Source organism: Staurois parvus, unplaced genomic scaffold (genome assembly GCF_062004578.1).
Source record: "Staurois parvus isolate SC_StPar_1 unplaced genomic scaffold, SC_StPar_1.0 ptg001158l, whole genome shotgun sequence".
In the NCBI taxonomy this organism is placed as follows: domain Eukaryota; kingdom Metazoa; phylum Chordata; class Amphibia; order Anura; family Ranidae; genus Staurois; species Staurois parvus.
This window is the reverse complement of record NW_028318954.1, coordinates 299244-320386: the sequence shown is the minus strand read 5'-3', so window position 1 is coordinate 320386 and position 21143 is coordinate 299244. Positions and strand designations below refer to the sequence as shown.

At 41.0% G+C, this 21143-nt stretch overlaps 1 long non-coding RNA gene across 1 annotated transcript in view; it reads right to left on the bottom strand.

The window, feature by feature from the left end:
- The window catches only part of LOC149439108 (uncharacterized), a 112069-nt gene extending 91376 nt beyond the window's left edge, over positions 1–20693 (bottom strand). Inside the window, exon 1 of the long non-coding RNA XR_016307856.1 lies at positions 20459–20693. This is a non-coding gene — a long non-coding RNA (uncharacterized LOC149439108). The remainder of the gene's footprint in view (positions 1–20458) is intronic.
- Between the last annotated feature and the right edge of the window lie 450 nt (positions 20694–21143).

Genomic DNA, 21143 nt, shown 5'->3' with positions numbered 1-21143 from the left:
TCCATATTTTCCAAAAAATAACATGTTCAAAAGACTCATTACTGTATTCCTCACAGAAAATACATTGGGTGTTTGCTTTCCAAAGTGTGGTCATTTTGTGTGTGTTTTCATTGTCCTGGTGCTCAAGAGCTTTCAAAACGGTGTTATAGGTAGTCAGGAAATTAGATGCATAATTTATGCTCCTTAAAAGCCCAAAGGTGCTTTTTGGATTTTTTGGGCCTCTCTATGTGGCTGAGCTATGAATAAATCTTGCACATGCGGAATCGCCATACTCAGGAGGAGTAGTAGAATGTATTTTGGGGTGTAATTGTAAGTATAACTATGCTGTGTGTGAGAAATAAGTTGTTAAAATGACAATTTTGTGAAAAAAAACCCCCAAATTTTCTTTAATGTCTTCATTTTACATAGAATTGTGGGAAAAAATTACAACCTCAAAAAACTCTTACTAAATACCTTGTACTGCCTACTTTCCAAAAAAGGGTCATTTGGGCAGTGCGGAGCATCTGTTTCTGCCTTCTGGAGGTGCCATTTGGCACCGAAATATGTGAGTGCAATAATATATATTTTTTTATATTCTTCTCGATTTTAGTAAACTTGCTACACTACAGAACATCTCTCTTTTTTGAGTGTTTGTACTGTTCCACCCCGATTGCAAAAGTCTACTGTGTGGAAGACTGTGAAGACTTGGGTTGAGTCGGTCATTCTGATATAGTTGAATATGATTATCCTTTAAATATTCTATATCTGGTGAGTTATTACTCTCCCTGCATGCGGTGGAATTTGCACAAGTGGATCATTTTGTTTATTTTGACACTGGGTGTGGAAGGTCAATTCTTTGTGGAATTAATACATGGGCTGTTCTTTTATGGACACTTTATAAAGTGTCCAAAAAAGAGTGTTGAATCAAATTATAAAGTGTCCAAAAAAAGAGTGTTGAATCAAATTATAAAGTGTCCATAAAAGAGTGTTGAATCAAATTATAATTTGATTCAACACTCTTTTTTGGACACTTTATAATTTGATTCAACACTCTTTTTTGGACACTTTATAATTTGATTAAACACTCTTTTTTGGACACTTTTTAATTTGATTCAACACTCTTTTTTGGACACTTTATAATTTGATTCAACACTCTTTTTTGGACACTTTATAATTTGATTAAACACTCTTTTTTGGACACTTTTTAATTTGATTCAACACTCTTTTATGGACACTTTATAACTTGATTCAACACTCTTTTATGGATACTTTATAATTTGATTCAACACTCTTTTATGGATACTTTATAACTTGATTCAACACTCTTTTATGGATACTTTATAACTTGATTCAACACTCTTTTATGGATACTTTATAATTTGATTCAACACTCTTTTATGGACATTTTATAACTTGATTTGACACTGTGCTGTTATTGAATGATATGTGTTTATTATTTATGTAGGTAGTGATCACTTCAATATTGATATGGGTAGCGCCTTTCCTCTTTTTTTAGAGCAAAGAGTACAAAAATGTATCAGCTCACAATTTTCATGATTTTTGGCTGGTTGAACAGCTTTTATATTTTTTTAACTTGTCTGTCATAAACAATAAAACACTTTCAATGGTATATGTAACAGAATGATAGGGAGCAAATAAAAGAAAATTATTTTTAGAGTTTCATATACTTTAAATCACAATCAAGGGACCTTTTTCTTTACTCTGAAAATTACTAGAGATAATGATAACTCAGCATGTTCATAATCTGTACTTAGAGGAGCATGTAAGCGTTGTGTGCAGGAGGGGGAGGGTTAATTGTATCACCATTGATTCACCAGGGAAAGGAAGGGATATGTCATTTCCAAGTTGGGAAAAGCAGAGAGGTTTCCGGATGAGTCATTGTTCAGAGGTTACTCTGTGGCTCCTCCTTGGGCTCTGAATTGGATCATATGGTCCAAAAGGATGGGATGCCCTCTGCTGGAAGTACTGGCTGGCCAGTATTTATTATACAATAGCACTGCTGTGTACTGTATGTGTTTGTAGTGACACAACAATACAGAGGTCTTTCTGTGCGCCTGCAGCAAGCTCTGTCCCATACAGCTGTGGTCGTACTGGCTGACCTAACTGCTGTTGTGTAATCATGTTTTCATTTACCGCGGAGCGTTGAATTCTTCTCCTGCCGCAGAGGCTGCTTTAAATAGGTCATTGTGCTAGTCTGCTACTGTTATATTTGTTTGCATAGAATGACCTTGAGTTGTAACTACAACCTGTCACGATTTCCCAGTGGATAGTATTAAAGCGAATGGGTCATTAAACATGATAAAATTAAAACGAAAACAGAAAATGTGACCGTGCTAAAAATGAGATAATTTCAATACCTTACCAAGAATACATTCATGTTATTTCATTTTTAGCATGGTTACATTTTCTCTTTTTGTTTTCATGCACCTCAGTGACTTCAGATCAGTCATTCAGTTTGTTATATCTGTGGCGCAGACTATTTTGCTACTTTATGATAAAATTAACCACTTGCCCTCCAGAGGATTTACCCCCCCCCCTTCCTGACCAGGCAATTTTTTGCGATAGGGCGCTGCGTTATTTTAACTGACAATTGTGCGGTCATGCAACACTGTACATAAATGAAATGTTGTCATTTTTTTCCCCCCACAAATAGATAATTCTTTTTGTGGTATTTGATCATTTCTGCATTTTTTATTTTTGTGCGCTATAAACAAGTAAAGACTGTCAATTTGGAAAAAAACACAAAATGTTTTGCTATAAAACGAATCCAACAAAAAAAAATTTTAAAAATCAAATTTCTTCATAAATTTAGGACAATATGTATTCTTCTACATGTCTTTGCTAAAAAAAATTCCCAAAATGTGTAAATTAATTGGTTTACGTGAAAGTTATAGCGTCTACAAATGGCAGTATTTATACTGGAATTTCTTTTCTTTTTTTTATACTCGTAATGGCAGCGATCAGTGACTTATAGCAGGACTGCGGTGGGCATTCTGACACTGGGTGGGAACTAACTGCCACTAACATCTCCAGTGACACTAATACAGTAATCAGGGCTAATTAAAAGCACTGACACTGTAACTAATGACCTAGGGCTTACACTGTGTGCTGTGTGTGTTTTACTAGGGAGACATGCTGTGAAGAGAGAGAGATAGAAATCAGCATGTCCATGATGACAGGAGAGAGATCGGTGTTGTTTACACACAGATCTCTCCCCTCTCAGCTTTAGCGGCGATCCCTGAGTGCCAGCCAAGAACCAATGGCAGCGTGAGTAGGGCACGCGTGCCCCCTACCTGAAACAGCAAAATCGAGTGTGTGTGTATGTGTGTGTATATGTATATATATATATATATATATATATATATATATATATATTTATTTACGTGATTTTGCGCAGAGCAGCGGCCCTGTAGCAGCTATAGGGCGGTAGGCAAGTGGTTAAACCTTATCTCCAGGGAAAGTTAGCATTCCCCCGTGCAGTGGGGCTGCCCCCTCCCTGCAAGGGTTAAATACTTGTTTAGGTCTGTCTTCAGCTTCCCCAGCAGCTGGCGCTCTCCTCTGCTCCTCTATGCTCCAGCAGTAGACTGCTTCTCAGCATCCTCATGTCCGATGCAGGGCTATGGGCTCTGCATTGGATTTGATGACATAAGAAGGTATCCGACTGCCACAGCATAGGTCTTGCAACCTAGAGGATGTCTGCGGGAGCAGAAGATCAGGAAAATAAAGGCATAAACAAGCTTTTAACCCATGCAATGCTGGGACAGCCCCACTGCAGTGGATCATTTTTCTTTGCCCTGGAATTCTCCTTTGAACTGCAAGCAGCAAATATTTGACATTTAACCAGGGGTGGACTGACAACTCATGGGCCCCCGGACAATAGGGGATCATGGTGCCCCTGTGTCCTTGCCCAAACTCAAAAAAGTCTATGAAAAAGGTACCAGGGGCATCTCATGGGGCCCCCTACTGACCCCGGGAGTTTCCAAATGGTCAGTCCACCCCTGCACTTAACAAACCAGCTGGTGGGAACTCCAATCTTTTGCTCTTTTGTAGAGCTACAGGCTCCATTGGAATCCATCACTTCTGAATGTATCTGATGCCATGTGTCCCACTGAGCAGGGGCAGACTGACAACTCATGGGGCCCCCGGGCAATAGGGGATCATGGGGCCCCTGTGTCCTTGCCCAAACTCAAAAAAGCCTATGAAAAGGTACCAGGGGCATCTCATGGGGCCCCCTACTGACCCTGGGCCCTCGGGCAGTGCCGGAGTTTCCAAATGGTCAGTCCGTCCCTGCCACTGAGTAATATTACCAGCTGCTACAGCTCTATGAGAGATAGTAAATACATAGCGGCTGGAACCACAGTGCACAGAGAGGGACTTTTCATCCTAGATAACCAAAAGCGACAGATACTAGCTGCAACACAGTGTCAATACTGTAAAAGAAGGACATGCTGTCGTTTTTTTCAGTGCAGAGTTTTGCGGTGCACTACACTGTATTGCAGTTCACTGCAGTGAGTAAAGATGAATGAAATATGACATTCCAATAAAGTTGAAAAAAAAGTAAACAGTGTGAAATCCTTAACCGCTTGACTTCTGGAAGGTTTTACCCCCTTCCTGACCAGGGCATTTTTTTTCTATCTGGCACTGTGCCACTTTAACTGGTAATTGCGCAGTCATGCAATGCTGTACCCAAACAAAATTTATACCCTTTTTTTTCACACAAATAGATTTCTTTTGGTGGTATTTGATCACCGCTTTTTTTTTTTTTGCAAAATTTCATCATAAATTTAGGCCAAAATGTACTTTGCTTCATGTCTTTGGTTAAAAAAATCCCAATAAATGTATTTTTATTGGTTGTGTGAAAATATAGTCTACAAATGGCGGTATATATATTGGAATTTACGCAGCTTTTACTGTCTGCCTATCACATTTCTTGAGGTGCTAAAATGGCAGGGCAGTACAAAGTACTGTGATTGGCCTTTTACCTCATCATGTGATCAGCTGTGTCCATAGGACACAGTGATCATGGAGAGCACCAGGTGCACACCGCTGGGGGTGCGTGGGAGGGCGTGTTCTGGGAGGATGTCATATGATGCCCTCCCAGAACTGGACAACCGCGCTGTAGCCATCATTCAGCTATAGCTATATGTTGGCAAGTGGTTAAGGAATATTTCTTTTTTTTTGGTTAAGCAATTAAAAATGACTGCCCCTTTAAAAACAGTACTTTTTTCACTGATTCATGTCCCTCAAGGCAGTACCCGAGTCCCCATGCCCCTTTTATGCCCAATAACTTGCATATAAGCCTTCAAAATAGGCACTTTTGAATTTACAATTTCGAGTCCCATAGACTTGCATTAATTTCAAAGTTCACGGTCGAACTTTCGTTTGAATGTTTGACCGTGAACCAAACAGGGGGGTGTTCAGCCCATCACTAATTATATTCTCATACATTTGACCATGGCAGCAGGGAACACAGCATATGATGAATCGGGTCTGTGGACTAATATAACTGCAACTCATTCTTTTTAGTAATGCCCTTGTTGAGGGCAAGGCTCAAAAACATTTTAAACACGGAAACCATGATACATTTCTATTCTAATGGTCTGGCAAGGTACAAATTTGGATTGGTGGTGATGTACTAGTTGGCATATAAATTGCTTTGGTCCACAATCAAATGATACAGATCTTCCGTGATAAACAGCTTAAAAAAGTCTCTGGGGTTGTTAAATTAGCTGTTTCCCCTGAATCCTAGGTTGGGCAGTGAATGGGGGAGGTACCAGAGCTGCAGAATCTATGGGCCTGTGTTCAAATTTTTGGTGGCTGTGAGACACTACTTGTGCTAGCCACCTCACCAGCTTGTACTGCAGTTATGGGAATCAATACATCACCAAGCGATACTGCAATGCTGATTTGTAAAACGCCAGGATGTACTAAGCTGCTGGTGCTTGCCAACTCACCAGAAGGTAGCACGGCACAAGTACTGGCACTTTGCAGCATACAAGAATCATCATGCATTTATGAGCTATCTGTCAGGGTGCCGCTGCACTCTACAGGTTTGTATTCTAAGCCTTATTCTGTCAGTGAGACTTCCCCTTCGCTCTCATCTGACATACTCAGAATCCTGTAGGCTTATTCATCAGTGTACCTTTCTTTGGATATTTTTGCCACTAAATTTATAGGTACCTAGTGTGACTCATGGGAAAAAGAGCACCTGGCTGTCAGGGACTCCTTGAACCACTACAAATAAAAATCACCTGCTAGTGCTAGCAGATCAGGCCTGATTTTACTAATGCTGCGATTATGTATGCAATGTATCAGAAGTGACAGTGATCTACTGACACTGCACTTGTTGGGAGGGGCTAAATGCAAGTGCTGGCAGGTGTTGGGGATGATCCTGCTAATATTGTTTTTTTCGGGACACTATGCTATTGGTATTGGCTAGTATAGTTCTGATCTGATCAAATATATTGATTCTTTCAGACACTATGCTAGTAATGGAGGCGTATAGTGTGTCTATGAGAGTGTTCCTGGCAATCAAAGGGTTAAATGTGATGGTGAATATGTGGTGGGCAATCTGATGCTATCTGGGAGGGATGCTAACTGACACTAACGATATCTCAGTCAATTTCAGTGATCGGTAGAAAAAAATGTACCCTGCACTAATGACACTGGTGACAGGGTAGTGAAAGGCTTAACTGGGGGGGGGGGGATCAGGGGTTTAAAATGTGACTGTGTTTTAGTGAAAATGCTCCAGGAGAGAAGATTGCATCATTTCATGTGCCTGTGTTCTGTAAACACAGGCACAAGACGATCTCTGATTCAGTACAACTGATCAACAGGTCCAGGCCAAAAAATGGCTGGCCTGGACCTGTTGACTGATCAGTGCTGTACCGAATCACAGCACTGTCGGGCCAAGGGGCACTCGTAAGTGCGCTCCCCACCTGAGAGCACAGATCATGTACTAGATATGAAGATAGGACTATGGAATCCCACCCCTCTTCTATTGTCCATAACATACAGGGGCATAGTTCTGTAGTCCTCAGAGAACAATCTTAAGAATAGCACTAAGCTCAGGCACAGATCACAGAAAGTTATTAGCTTGCAAGAATAACAGGTATTTTTTTAACTTATCAAAATAGATTTAACAAAACACTTTCTTCAGTTGTATATTTAACAGACCAAAATGGAACAAATAGGTTCATTGTAAGGTGTTAGATATACTTTAAAATAAACCATCACTGACCTCTCTGGCTGTATGTACTGTAAAGCAGACAATTTAAAGTGTCAGGGTCTGGATCTTAACCTGGGACCTCTGCAATGTCTGGCTGTAGCTCTTCTCCTTGTTCCAGCTGAAATGCTGGGCAACTCCATGTCTGACCCCTTGGACAATCTTGCCTTGTATCCTATTTCTGGTGAACCTTGAACTCTTTGCTCCTCCCATGAACTTCCTGATTTAAGGCATGTCTCTGTACTTCCTGTTTGCCAGATTGTTGTTCTCTTTCTAGCCTCTTTCTTGCGTTCCTGCAGCTGGGTTAGGGCTTAGACCCCATATCTCGGGTGAGCCCGCATCATCCACCAGGGTGGCTTGCTCATGTATTTAGGCTGCTGGTCAGTGTGAACCTCCCTACTGCTATAGCTACTGGTCTCCAAGCCTAACCCTTGACATAAATGATCAAAACTGAGACTCTGAAATCAGGTTTCTGTAGACACTCCAGAGTAAATAGCAGATAAGTGTAACTTCATCTTTAGGAAAGCAGACCTATCAGTAGTAGATTGCCCCAGGATGTAATACACAAAACTATATACTCTGGCTGTAGAATTTTGCTAGTGGACCCCAGGTAGAGGAGAATAGACAAACTGTACAGCAATGGGAGAAACAAGAAGAAAACCACTGTGGAGAAGTCAGGACTGGTGACTGGCTGCGGGTGTAATCCATGGACATAGAAATATCATGGCAGGTGGCAGGCAGTAGAAATATTCAATATACGTAGCATAGGTCAGAGCAGGCAGCATACAGTGGAAGTATCCATTAAACACAGAAAATATAAGGGCAGGTGGCAGGCAGTAGAGGTATCCATTATTCATAGCAAAGGTCAGGGCAGGCAGCAGACAGTAGAAGTATCTGTTAATGTAGAAACCTCAGGACAGATGGCAGGCGGTAGAGATTTACAATAAAGGTAGCAAAGGTCAGCAACAAAAATAAACATGCAACGATGCAGGCAGCAGAAAATCTTTTTCATTGGCACAGGCTGATGCACTTTAGATAAGGTGCCTCGTGCACCATAGACCAATCCCAGAGCTAGAGGACATGTGGCCAGACTTGTTACCTTGCAGCTGACAAAGAAGATGGGAACATCTAGGAAGATAGCCAGTAAATGCTGGGAGGAACAGGTAGACTGCCTAACAATACCCCACAGCTGACAAGGAAGACGGGAGGAGCTAAGAGGCTGCTTAACGGTTTTAATCAGTTTATAACAGCATTTAGCACCTGGGGTTATTTTGAATTAGAGAACTGGATGGCTGCAAAGTCCCTGCTGCCACAGAAAATAATGGAAGAAGAGCTGTGATTTCAGTGCCTTTTTTGTGGGTTTTGAGAATAATTTTTTCCACAATGCCTATTGCTACAGAGGTTAATTAGTGCTTGTTTTAAAGTGCCTATGCTGCTGGTTTAGAATATGCATGTATTTACTTTATGTGCATAGTTTGGGCATAGGTTTTCTTTAACGCTTGAGTGACTAATTTCCACACTTTCCAGCTCTGACTCCTGGGTTTATCTTTAGGAACAATGGACAATAATGAGCAACTTGTCTACATGCCCACCATCACCATTGACAGCTGTGACATACTGAAATGGGAGCGCTACCATTTTGCACTTAAATTGTAACAAGCTAGAGGTATAGATATCCTATTAATGGAAAGGAACCTATTTATAGAGACAGCAAATCCAGACACAATTTGATTTTTCCTGACACTATTGGCCGGATGCTTTAAACAGCTATGAATAACTGACAAGCAAATAATAATGACAACAAATGTGCGTGGGCAGATGGTGAATATTTGGGAATGAATGTCAACTAATCATCAGTTCTACACAGCGAACATACCAGGAAGAGGAAGAAGAATTGGATTCCTTGTGCTTCTGAGACCAACGGTGACTGCTTTTGATTTAAAAACATTGTGTATACTTCCATATTTGTTATTTATTGTTAAATTGATGGTAGAAATAAAAAAACAAATCTAAACAGTATTTTATTTAAAAATAAAAAACATTTACAATATAAAGTAAAATTATAGTCTCTAATTTAAAAAATATGTGCAGCAGCATGTAATTACAGGTATAAGCGCATCTGAATATTTTTTATTATTATTATTATATGGGATTTATATTGTGCCAACAGTTTAAGCAGCACTTTACAACATATGGGTAGACAGTACAATCACAATACAATTTAATACAGGAGGAATCAGAGGGCCCTGCTTCCTAGCGCTTACAATTTACAGTCTTATTTTAGTGTCCAATAAATAACTGCCGATTCTACCAGTGCAGCCCACCTAGAGTACAGTGCTCAGCATAAGTGAGTACACCCCAAAAGATTTGTCAGAAAACCTTTACTTTCCTTTCAGAATCAACATTTTCTATGGGACACTATACTACAAATTACTACCACAAATGTGGGCCATTGCAAGCAAGATTTGTTAATTTACACACATAAAAAAGTATTTTTCATAACAAATTCATTCAAGACCATGTTGCAAAAATGAATACACCCCAATGAAAATCTTACGAGCAAAGCTAAATTTTAGACAACAAAATCCTAATTAACAAGAATTCAACTACAGGTGAGTCTAATTATTCATTAAACAGGTGTCCAGCAGACAGTTGATTATAGAAGGGCATTACTTAACAAAGAAAACCCCTTCCCATTTCATGCTGTTAGCAATGGCATCACATGGAAAAGAAATATCACAAGGCCTGAGGAAGAAAATAGTTTCTTAAACAAGAAAGGTGAAGGCTACAAGAAGATCAGGAAAGCTTTACTTATTAGTCAGGATACTGTAGCAAAAGTGATACAAAAATGTAACAAAGATGGAACTGCAACTATCTCACAGAGAAGACCAGGCCATCCATGGAAGTTACCATCTCGACAGGAACATCTTCTGATAAGAAGAGTTGAAGAAAATCACCATGCAAGTTCACTGTAGTTAGCTAAACAAGTAGAAAGCCAAACGGGGGTGATTGTTTCTCATGACACAATACGGCATACACTGCAGAGGAATGGTATGCATGGGTGTTGTCCATGAAGGAAGCCTCTCCTAAAGGAGCTAAGGGACCAAAAGTAATGGGACAGAATAATAATCATAAATCAAACTTTCACTTTTTAATACTTGGTTGCAAATCCTTTGCAGTCAATTACAGCCTGAAGTCTGGAACGCATAGACATCACCAGACGCTGGGTTTCATCCCTGGTGATGCTCTGCCAGGCCTCTACTGCAACTGTCTTCAGTTTCTGCTTGTTCTTGGGGCATTTTCCCTTCAGTTTTGTCTTCAGCAAGTGAAATGCATGCTCAATCAGATTCAGGTCAGGTGATTGACTTGGCCATTGCACAACATTCCACTTCTTTCCCTTAAAAAACTCTTTGGTTGCTTTTGCAGTATGCTTTGGGTCATTGTCCATCTGCACTGTGAAGCAGATATAATATTGCCCGAAACACTTCAGAATTCATCCTGCTGCTTTTGTCAGCAGTCACATCATCAATAAATACAAGAGAACCAGTTCCATTGGCAGCCATACATGCCCACACCATGACACTACCACCACCATGCTTCACTGATGAGGTAATATGCTTAGGATCATGAGCAGTTCCTTTCCTTCTCCATACTCTTCTCTTCCCATCACTCTGGTACAAGTTGATCTTGGTCTCATCTGTCCATAGGATGTTGTTCCAGAACTGTGAAGGCTTTTTTAGATGTCGTTTGGCAAACTCTAATCTGGCCTTCCTGTTTTTGAGGCTCACCAATGGTTTACATCTTGTGGTGAACCCTCTGTATTCACTCTGGTGAAGTCTTCTCTTGATTGTTGACTTTGACACACATACACCTACCTCCTGGAGAGTGTTCTTGATCTGGCCAACTGTTGTGAAGGGTGTTTTCTTCACCAGGGAAAGAATTCTTTGGTCATCCACCACAGTTGTTTTCCGTGGTCTTCCAGGTCTTTTGGTGTTGCTGAGCTCACCGGTGCGTTCCTTCTTTTTAAGAATGTTCCAAACAGTTGTTTTGGCCACGCCTAAAGTTTTTCCTATCTCTCTGATGGGTTTGTTTTGTTTTTTCAGTCTAATGATGGCTTGCTTCACTGATAATGACAGCTCTTTGGATCTCATCTTGAGCGTTGACAGCAACAGATTCCAAATGCAAATAGCACACTTGAAATGAACTCTGGACCTTTTATCTGCTCATTGTAATTGGGATAATGAGGGAATAACACACACCTGGCCATGGAACAGCTGAGAAGCCAATTGTCCCATTACTTTTGGTCCCTTAACAAGTAGGAGGCACATATGCAAACTGTTGTAATTCCTACGCCGTTCACCTGATTTGGATGTAAATACCCTCAAATTAAAGCTGACAGTCTGCAGTTAAAGCGCATCTTGTTCGTTTAATTTCAAATCCATTGTGGTGGTGTATAGAGCCAAAAATGTTAGAATTGTGTTGATGTCCCAATAGTTATGGACCTGACTGTATATATATATATATATATATATATATATTTCTTGTTCACAGAAGTGTTATATATAACTGCACTGATTGATTTTGTCACATATTTTTCATGCTTCATTGCTGTGAAAGTTTGACATTTGCTTGGTCATGCAACACTGTACCCAATTGAATTTAAAATAATTTTCGTGAGACAGATGAAGCTTTCTTTTGGTGGTATTTAATAACCACTGTTTGTTTTTTTAAGTTTTTACTATATACAGTAAATAAAACAAAATGAAAATTCCAGGACAGTGCAAAAACCCCCCAAAAAACACTCGGATCTCAAGGTGACCTCATTTGATTGACTGATTCATTAGTTCCTCCATTCTTCTCTTCCTCAATTTTAAGAGGAATGGGCAGGCTTTGCTACACTGCTTACATTTGTGATGACTGTTGTGATTGGGAGAGAGCCACAAAGTGCAGTGGAGGGCAAGGCATCCGACACAGCTGGAAGCCTGCAGGAAAACCTCTAAAAAATGCCCAGCACTACTGTCATAGCTTCTGGCAGACTTTGTTGATCCACTATTTAGGACATTGCTGTCTTTGCTAGCAGATGAGATGTGTTCTTTCTGTTTGAAAAGGTGGCCTTAAATGGATAGAAATTCAACCGGATCAGCAGGAATCGGTTGAATTTTGATCTATGTGTGGCAACTGCAGTTGAACAGAAGTTTATCTACTGATCGGCTTCTGTTCAACCACCCTGTCAGATAAAAGTTGCATGATCAGCGGCTGCATCTAATGGCTGCAGTGCTGATCTGTTTATTCTGACAGTGAGGGAGTCTCCCAGTTGTCAGAATATAGTAGCACTGCTTCATTAAAAAACCTGTTAGGATATTCCCATGTATATTTTTTTTAGGTGGTTTGGCAAGAAAATAACCAGAGACATTTTTAGTAATTTTAGCAGTTTGCATAATGGACATATATTTCACCAATTGTTTGATAATGAGACCCGTGTAAATCATTTTGGCATTGCTAGACCTAGCATGAATTGAAAGCAATATAGGCAGATTGTATTAGTTTGAACCAGGACTTTTTTCCCTGAGTAGAAGTATATGCTGATATGTAAATTCAATTGTTAAGCTACATGTTTGAGCACACAGGTAAAGTGACATTTTTTCACTGCTAAAGCCAATGACTAACATTCTTTTTTACAGAAATGTACTGTAAACTGTATATCTTACTGTTTTATTACACATTTCAAGGTAATGAAAATGGTGGTGAAAATCCATGTTAAGCAATATTTCATACATTTAAAATACAACAAAGAATATCTATCTTGTTAAAAAATAAATAACCAACATTTATTTAGTATGAACATAAAAAAAGAAAATATGTTAAAATACTATACTTACCCTTTTATTTATATGAAATTACAAGAAAAATTCAGAAACAGCAGTAGATCAGGCTGGGTTTTACTAGTCTCTATCAGCAGCACAGCTGTGTGTGAACTGGGATATGTATGGAAACTGGGTCATCTTAGTTATTTCAGTATAGAAAACTATGGGGAAATATGTTTTTTATTCAACATGTATTCTGGTATAGGGCTTAAAGTGATATTAAAGGCTTAAATAATAAAAAAAATAATACTTACCTGCTTTCTGCAGCGCTTTTTCACAGAGCAGCCCTCTTCTCAGGTCCCCTGCCGGCACTCCTGGCCCCTCAAGCAGTTTGCAATGGGGGTACCTGCTGCTCCATGTGTCCATTCACACACAGAGCCGCGGCTTGGCCTCATCCCTATCTCTTCTCATTAGCTCACTGGCTGTGATTGACAGCATCGGGAGCCAGTGGCTCTCGCTTCCATCTCAGCCAACGAGGACAGAGAGTTCCGGTATTGCTGAGACTCCAGTTGTCAGGAATGGACTCGCCAATGGTGGTGGGACTCACCTGCCTTGTGGGCTGCAGTACGGCCAGCGGGTGCTCTCAGCAGCCAGAAACTCACTCCTGCAATCAAGCCATCACCTGAGGCTGATTGCAGGAGGTGTATTTAAGGAATGGCCAGGCCTGCAGTCAGGGCCTTGGTGTATTGTTCCCATGAGCCCCTGTACCTGCATCCTGTCTGCTTCCTGCCTGATCCTGACTCTCCTTGATCCTGACTCTGCTTGAACTCTGCCTGCACCGACCTTGGCTACCCCTGACCAATCTTCTGCCTACTCCTTGTACCTTGTCTGCCTGTTAGCTACCGACCCAGCCTGCCTGACTATGTTGTGCTCTATATATAATATATATATCAGTTAAGGTTTTGGGTTTGTTGCACCTTGTTGTACGTATTTGTGTTAGCTTTGGGTTTTGTTTGTTGCACTGCATTTATGTTTGTGTTGCCCTTAATAAATTATATTGTTTCACACACTATACCTGAAGTCTGTGTTTCCCTGTGTCGGTCCACACACCTCTGGTCTTACCTGGAGCCCTGACACCAGTGCACATCACTGGATCGAGACGGGGCTTAGGTGAGTATTAGGAGAGATGGTGCACACAGAAGGTTTTTTACCCTTATGCATAGCATTCATGAAAGTAAAAAACCTTGAGCCTTTACAAAAACTTTAAGGCCTTCTATGTACTGGTATTTTTACATTCCCTTTATAGAATAATCAGACTTCAAGTGTTACTAAACCCACAGCAGTAAAATCAGTGTGTATATTCAGTAAAGCATGCTTGTTATACTCACTGTGGAACCTAAGGGGTTAATCCTCTGCATAGTTTAAAAATGCTGTTTGATCCTGTCTTCTCTGATCCTCCCCTTCTTCAAGTGTCCCCCTCTTATCTCCTGATAAGACATATGGTGTGGAGTCACTCTGCACATGCTCAGTTTAACATGTATTGCTAGAGAGGTTTTTTTTTTCTTGGGAAAGTGCATGTGATCAGCATTGTCCAGATAGAGGTCAGGTGTTTTGTATCCTCCTAGAGCAGAAGAAAATTCCTCCTACAAGCTTTAACCAGTATTACAAAAAATATTTTGCACTAGTAAATATAAAAATATATCCGTGAAACAAAAAATATATATATATATGCATGAATAATATTAAAATAAAAAAATGTTCAAATAATAAGTCCACACTTTAAAATATATGTAACACAAAAAATGTGCACTAAAATGTCTAAATGTGACAAACTACCACCAAAAAACTAAATAAACTCACCAGAGCTAAAAAACAAAAACAAAAACATGTATTGCTCTGGAAGCTCATGGTGCAGTATTATTAAAAACCAAATTCCTTTATTAGGTACTCATTGCACTTAACTCAGGAGGTGTCCCAGCCGACACCAGCGTCAACAGCATACAGCAATCACAGAAAATGGACCCAGCTACTCAGCACATGCGCAGTAGCTCGTAGACAAACGTAATGATGTCACATCGATCAAGCTCCGCCCTACGCGTTTTGTCATCGACGTCCTCACGGAGCGGATAATAATAATAATAATACTGCACCATGAAGTTCTTTTGTTTCTTCCGAGTGTCTGGCATCTTCTTCCTTGGATACGATTAAGGGTGGCTTTTTTTGGAGAAGTGGATTTCCTTGATGATAATTTGAAAGTATTTTGCTCCATCTGAAATTGGTCTATGTGGATCGGTGTTCTGCAGAATATCATTTCCTGAAGATATATCTACGAATGACTTGCCATTATATTATCGCTCCCAGAGCAATACATGTTTTTGTTTTTTAGCTCTGGTGAGTTTATTTAGTTTTTTGGTGGTGGTTTGTCACATTTAGACATTTTAGTGCACATTTTTTGTGTTACATATATTTTAAAGTGTGGACTTATTATTTGAACATTTTTTTATTTTAATATTATTCATGCATATATATATATTTTTTGTTTCACGGATATATTTTTATATTTACTAGCGCAAAATATTTTTTGTAATAATCGTTACACTTTATTTATTTATGGTGATTTTTTGCAGCTGGTATATCACAACAAGTGATTTATATATAATTTTGTTCTTTCCATAGGCGCTATTATATATATTTTTCAAGCTTTAACCAGTGCTCTGCTGGACACTGCTAGAAGTCACACGACTGCTCTAACTGCTGATGAGAAAAGTTATTTAGCAATTTTATATTTACTAAAATAATTGCATTTTCATGTTGTGTGTACTGTGGGACACCAGATATAGTGAATGCAGGGTCCTGGGTTTAGTAACACTGTAAATGCAGAAAACAATCATACATATCTGGAAGCACACATAATAATTAAGCTTGGAAAGCCTATGCTTATGAACCAAGGCAAGAAGACATAAAGAGCATAAAAAGGGCTCTTTTGGATAGGTCATCCCCCTCACTATAATAGGGGAGACAAAGAACAGCCATAGTGTCAGTGTAATAAAAGGTGCTGTATGAAGAGGGTAGGAAGAGATGAAAACTGTGCAGAAACAGATCAGGGTCAGTTAGGAAACTGTGTTTTACTTTTCTGAATTGCATTGGTGAGGTCTTTTTTCCTCTCAGCCTGCAATGGCAGACTATCAGTTGTGCAATTGCATCGGGGCCACTGAAATCCTGGGGCCCATCACAGGTAGGGGCTGCCCTACCAGTAATAGTTCCCAGAGTCTCAGCTGCCAGATGATTGCTAAAGTGCTTCCAGTAAATGAAAGTACCATGGCCAGATTCCAGGTCTGTGGTCAGTTAAATTTCTGGACCAGAAAGTGCAGGAGTCAGCATGTCCAATGGGAGCTCCTGTTTCAGGTAAAGTAACCACTGACCACCAATAAATGGAGCCCCTTTTTCCACTGACACTATTTCATTAAAAGCTCTTCCTTTCCATACCCCTCTTGTTTTCTGTCTTTCATCATTCTATAATTTTCTGTACCATTTTTCATTGCCTCTAGCTTTACAAAGGCTGTCTAGAACTTCACTAATTACTGCTTTTTACTCTTAAAGTGTAAGTCCATCTTTTCATAGAAAATGAAATGGTGAGTTAACACTCTACAATGTCCCCAGCCTCCAATCCCCATTGTACTTACCTCCGTGGTTGATTAGCTGTCACTGTCCATGCAGTCGCTGCAGTGGTCCATGGATTTGAAAGCCCAGCTCTTCTTCCATGTATTTCCTTATAAATATTGAGATAGATCAGAACAATTCTGATTAGTCACAAGCTGACATGTGACCCCTTTGACCAATTGGAGCCATCATGATCCATCCTGGAAGCTCTAAAAGCAGGGAAGAACGGTTGGCATTTCAAATCCCCTTCACCGGTTGTGAGGGCACTGATAGCTAATCACCCACGGAGGTAGGTGAAGCTGGGACCAAAGGGCTGGTGTCAGCCTCTAGCGGCCCACTGGCCGGAGTCCCTCAGGGCGCGGAGTCTAAGCCTCAGTCTGCTGGTTCACCAGAGCCCCTGATGGTGGAGATGGACTTGAAGCAGCCTGAGACTAGGTCGCGACCTCTGAAAAACACCAGCTGTGGTAGAGGCGGATGCCAATGGCGTAGAGCAGGTAAGAGCCAGATGTGAAGAGGTATGCGTGGTCAGACAGGCCGGGTTGGCAACAGCGGCGCAGACAGTACAGGGCAGGCAAAAGAATAACAGGTCACAAGCCGGGTTCAGTAACAGGAGGTCAGGCAATCAGGATCAGGCAGAGAATAGTCAGGACGAGCCAGGGGTCAGAGCAGGAGAAGACAGCAGTATCAGGAACAGGCTGGGTCGCCAACAAGGTAATCAGGAACACAGGAGCAATCAGGAACACAGGAACAGGGAACAATACTATAAGGTGATTTGGAGATGCACAGGGCTGATTTGAATTGGGCGCCCTGTGCCCTCATTGGTGACAGGCGCGCGATCGCGAGTGCGCATGCGCGGCCATGATCGTCTATGTCTCAATGCTTGCCAGCTAGTGCATGTCGGCGCTCTGCGCATGCGCGCACCTCCGAGCGGCCGGGATCCCTGACAGCTGGCAAGGGTGTAGGGTGTTAGTTCACCTTTTCATTTTTCTTACATTCTTAGTATACAACCCCTTTAGATCTAGATACTGCTCTGTAGTGTGAGTAGCTGCCTTACTGGATACAATTTCAATGAACTGTTCAAATAGGTTCTCAAATTATATGCACATTTTGATAAATTTAAAGAAGATTATACAATTTGCATCTTGCAATTACTGCTCATCACATATTTGTCATTCTTTACTTCTCCACTTGCGTGAGAGACAGAGGCGGCTATAGGCTTTGTGAGGCTTTAGGCAAAATTTAGACATGGGCCCCCACTCACACCCATAATGGGAAAAATAATTCAAGCGATAAAAATTAACTGAGGGATGGGTAAGGCAACCACTGGCAGTTCAGGAGTGAGGCTAACAATTTCGATGTGCTGTAATCTTTAACTCTCACCTCTGTGTTAGGCTGGGAAGGGGGGTGGATGGAAGGTGGAAAAAAGTCCATTACATGTTTGCAGTGTCTCATGGCTGACAGAGCAAATACAGTACATACCAACCGCAGGTCAAGACATGAGATTCCAACTGCCGCACTACTGTGCCTCCACTAACCCTTTATCTGCCACACTGATAATGCTGTACTGTGGAGTGCCCCTCCTTGTAGGCCCAGCACTGATAATACTGTCTTGTGGATGGAAGGGGTGATGTGCGCAAATGCGGTTATGTGAGAAATGAGTGTGACAGGGCTCTTAACATTGCCTGAGCACAACAGTGTTAAGGTCCACTGTCCCTAAAACCTGGGGTAATGTGTTAGGCCAGTGTTTCTCAAACTTTTTACCTTCGAGGAACCCCTGTCAAACGTTTTAGATCTCGAGCAACCTCTGAAATAATGATCTACAGCTCACGGAACATTGGTATGATCAGCAAGCTGTTGATAATAACAATTATTTTTAGAAATAGCATTAGATAAAAGAATAAATATTAAAACATGCCTATATACTGTGAAACTTGTGCTTTCTTTTTCTGCAGAGGTGTTCCATTCTGGGTCCAACTTGAGATAAACAGTGTGTGTGGGGGAGGGGGCAGGGCAGGATACAGTGGCTCAGGAGGGCACACTACATGAGGGTAGCAGGGCACATTACATGAAGGCAAGGCACTTTTGTGGGAGCAGGCACATTACATGGAGGCAGGGCACTTTACAATGGACAGCAGACTATAAAACATAGGTACGCCATTGACCTCTATGGCCAATGCAAGAAAACGAACAAAATATACATAATCCTGCATATAAGGGCCGCCAAATGATTGCTGACTCCACCCCCATGAATAGATCAATATTGGGTGTGGTCACCAAAACTTGGGGACAACATGGAAGAAGAAAGAGGTACTGAGGGGTACCCCCAAAGAAAGTTTCATTAGGGACCATGCAGCTTTATAAAAAAAAATGGCTTTATTAGATAGAAAGTATAAAGTCACACAACAAACTATTAAGGTGAACAACCACCACTGGCACTTTACTAAATTAAAAAGACAATGTTGTCTAGACACCCAAGCAGCTCATCCGGCCACATACATGCATACATGGGAATCGGTAAACAAAACGGTAGCAAATAAAGGGGAATTCACATTAAGAGTACTACAGCCGTTGTAACTGAAGAATCACAATAATGCCATGGTGAACACTAAATATCCTAAATATTGAAGGCCATCAAAGTTACAGGCGTGGAAAAGATCAGTCCCGTAAACTGCCCAGATGGCCTCCTTTTCACCTTGTTCCATCTCTCCATACACCAGGATGCTCTGTACACTTTGCTTCATTGTCCCATACTGGACCTGTTGGCTCACCAGCAGAAGTTGGCTTCCTATTTGTTCTTGTCGGGCACTAGAACAATTGCTCAGGCCTGGAAGAGCCCGTCTGTCCCTCTTCAGGGGACCACTCTGATGCTCAATGAACAGATGTCGAGTATCTGTAACGACTCCCAACAGAAATATTTGAGAGTATGGGAGCCGTGGTTGACATATGCTTTTCCCACGCTCCCCCCGGCTAGTCTGGGTTTGTGATGTTGTTCGGTATTGGCGTTCCCGGACCCCTTCTCCTGGTCTTGTCTTCTTCCTTTTCTACTCCTCTTTCCTTTCTATTTTTGTCTTTTGTGAGGTGGTGGATAGCTGCCTTTTAGTTTGAGCTACTGTCAGTGTTATATCACTGTTTTTGTAATCTATGTGCCATTGATAGCCCCTGCGTGGGCGCACCTTTTGCTCTGTTGGTTGAGAAAGCGCATGCTACAGAGTAGGAGAGCAGAATAGAGAGAGGGTCACCTGCAGCCTGTTTCGGGCTTTTCAATGCAGTTTTCTATGTATGCTCAGTTCGTACAATCGCTGAAGTGCAGATTCTGAAGTGCAAATCATTTCTAGAAAGAATCACTAAAGGAAAGAACACTAGCAACATTCCCCCTAGGAAAGTGCTTCCCCATAAAGGTGCTCTAGATTTATACTATTAAGGGTGGGGGTGGTTGGTTGTTAATTAATTTATCAATATAAGGATGGCTGGCTAGCAAAGCAAGCTGTTGACATCTAAGCCAAGCTTGCAAGAGGGCAGACAGAGTTGTAAAGATAAGAGCAGCCATAACTTAGGTAAGACACTTACAGAGCAACACAAACATAATGATGCAGAAAGGGCAACAGATGGTGAAGGCAGCACATACCAAAATGCACAAAGACACAGTGAAAATGAACAGTTAGTGCTCAGTTCTGGGTGGATGTAGGCAGCAACATGCCAAAATGCACAACAACACAGTGAAAATAAACAGTCAGTGTTCAGTTCTGGGTGGATGCAGGCAGCAACATACCTGTGGAGGGACAGAAAGATATGTTCAGATGAGACATTCAGGTGGAGCAGAGTCTGAAGTGCAAATCACTTGTATAAAGAATCACTTCTAGAAAGAATCACTACAGGAAAGAACCCCAGCAATGTTCCCCCCCAGAAATGTGCCCCCAGCAAGTTGGCTGGGATTTATATCAATGACTCTAGTGCTTCTAAGCAGAAGTGCTAACCAGCCATTGTGCTGGGTGTAAAAACAGAAAACAAATGCACACATTTATAAAGCACGGTGATGGTTTTTTTTAAAATTACAGGTACTTACATAGCACCATCAATTTATGCAGCTTACAATATATATATATATATATATATATATATATATATAGTACATTCACATCAGTCCCTAACCCTCAAGGAGCTTACGTTCTACAGTAAGGTCACTGACTTACATTCATCCATATACATACTAGGGCCAGTTTAGACAGGAGCCAATTAACCTACCAGCATGTCTTTGGAGTATGGGAGGAAACCCATACAGGCACAAGGAGAGCATGCAAACTCCAAGCAGGTAGTGCTGTGGTGGACTCTAGAGCTGCTAGGCAGAGGTTCTAACCTCTTAGCCACTGTGCTGCCCATTATTGACAAACTGGAGCTGTGAAATGTGCTCTGCTTGCTTCTAGAGTTACTAGCTAGCAAAAAGAAGGAGCACAAAG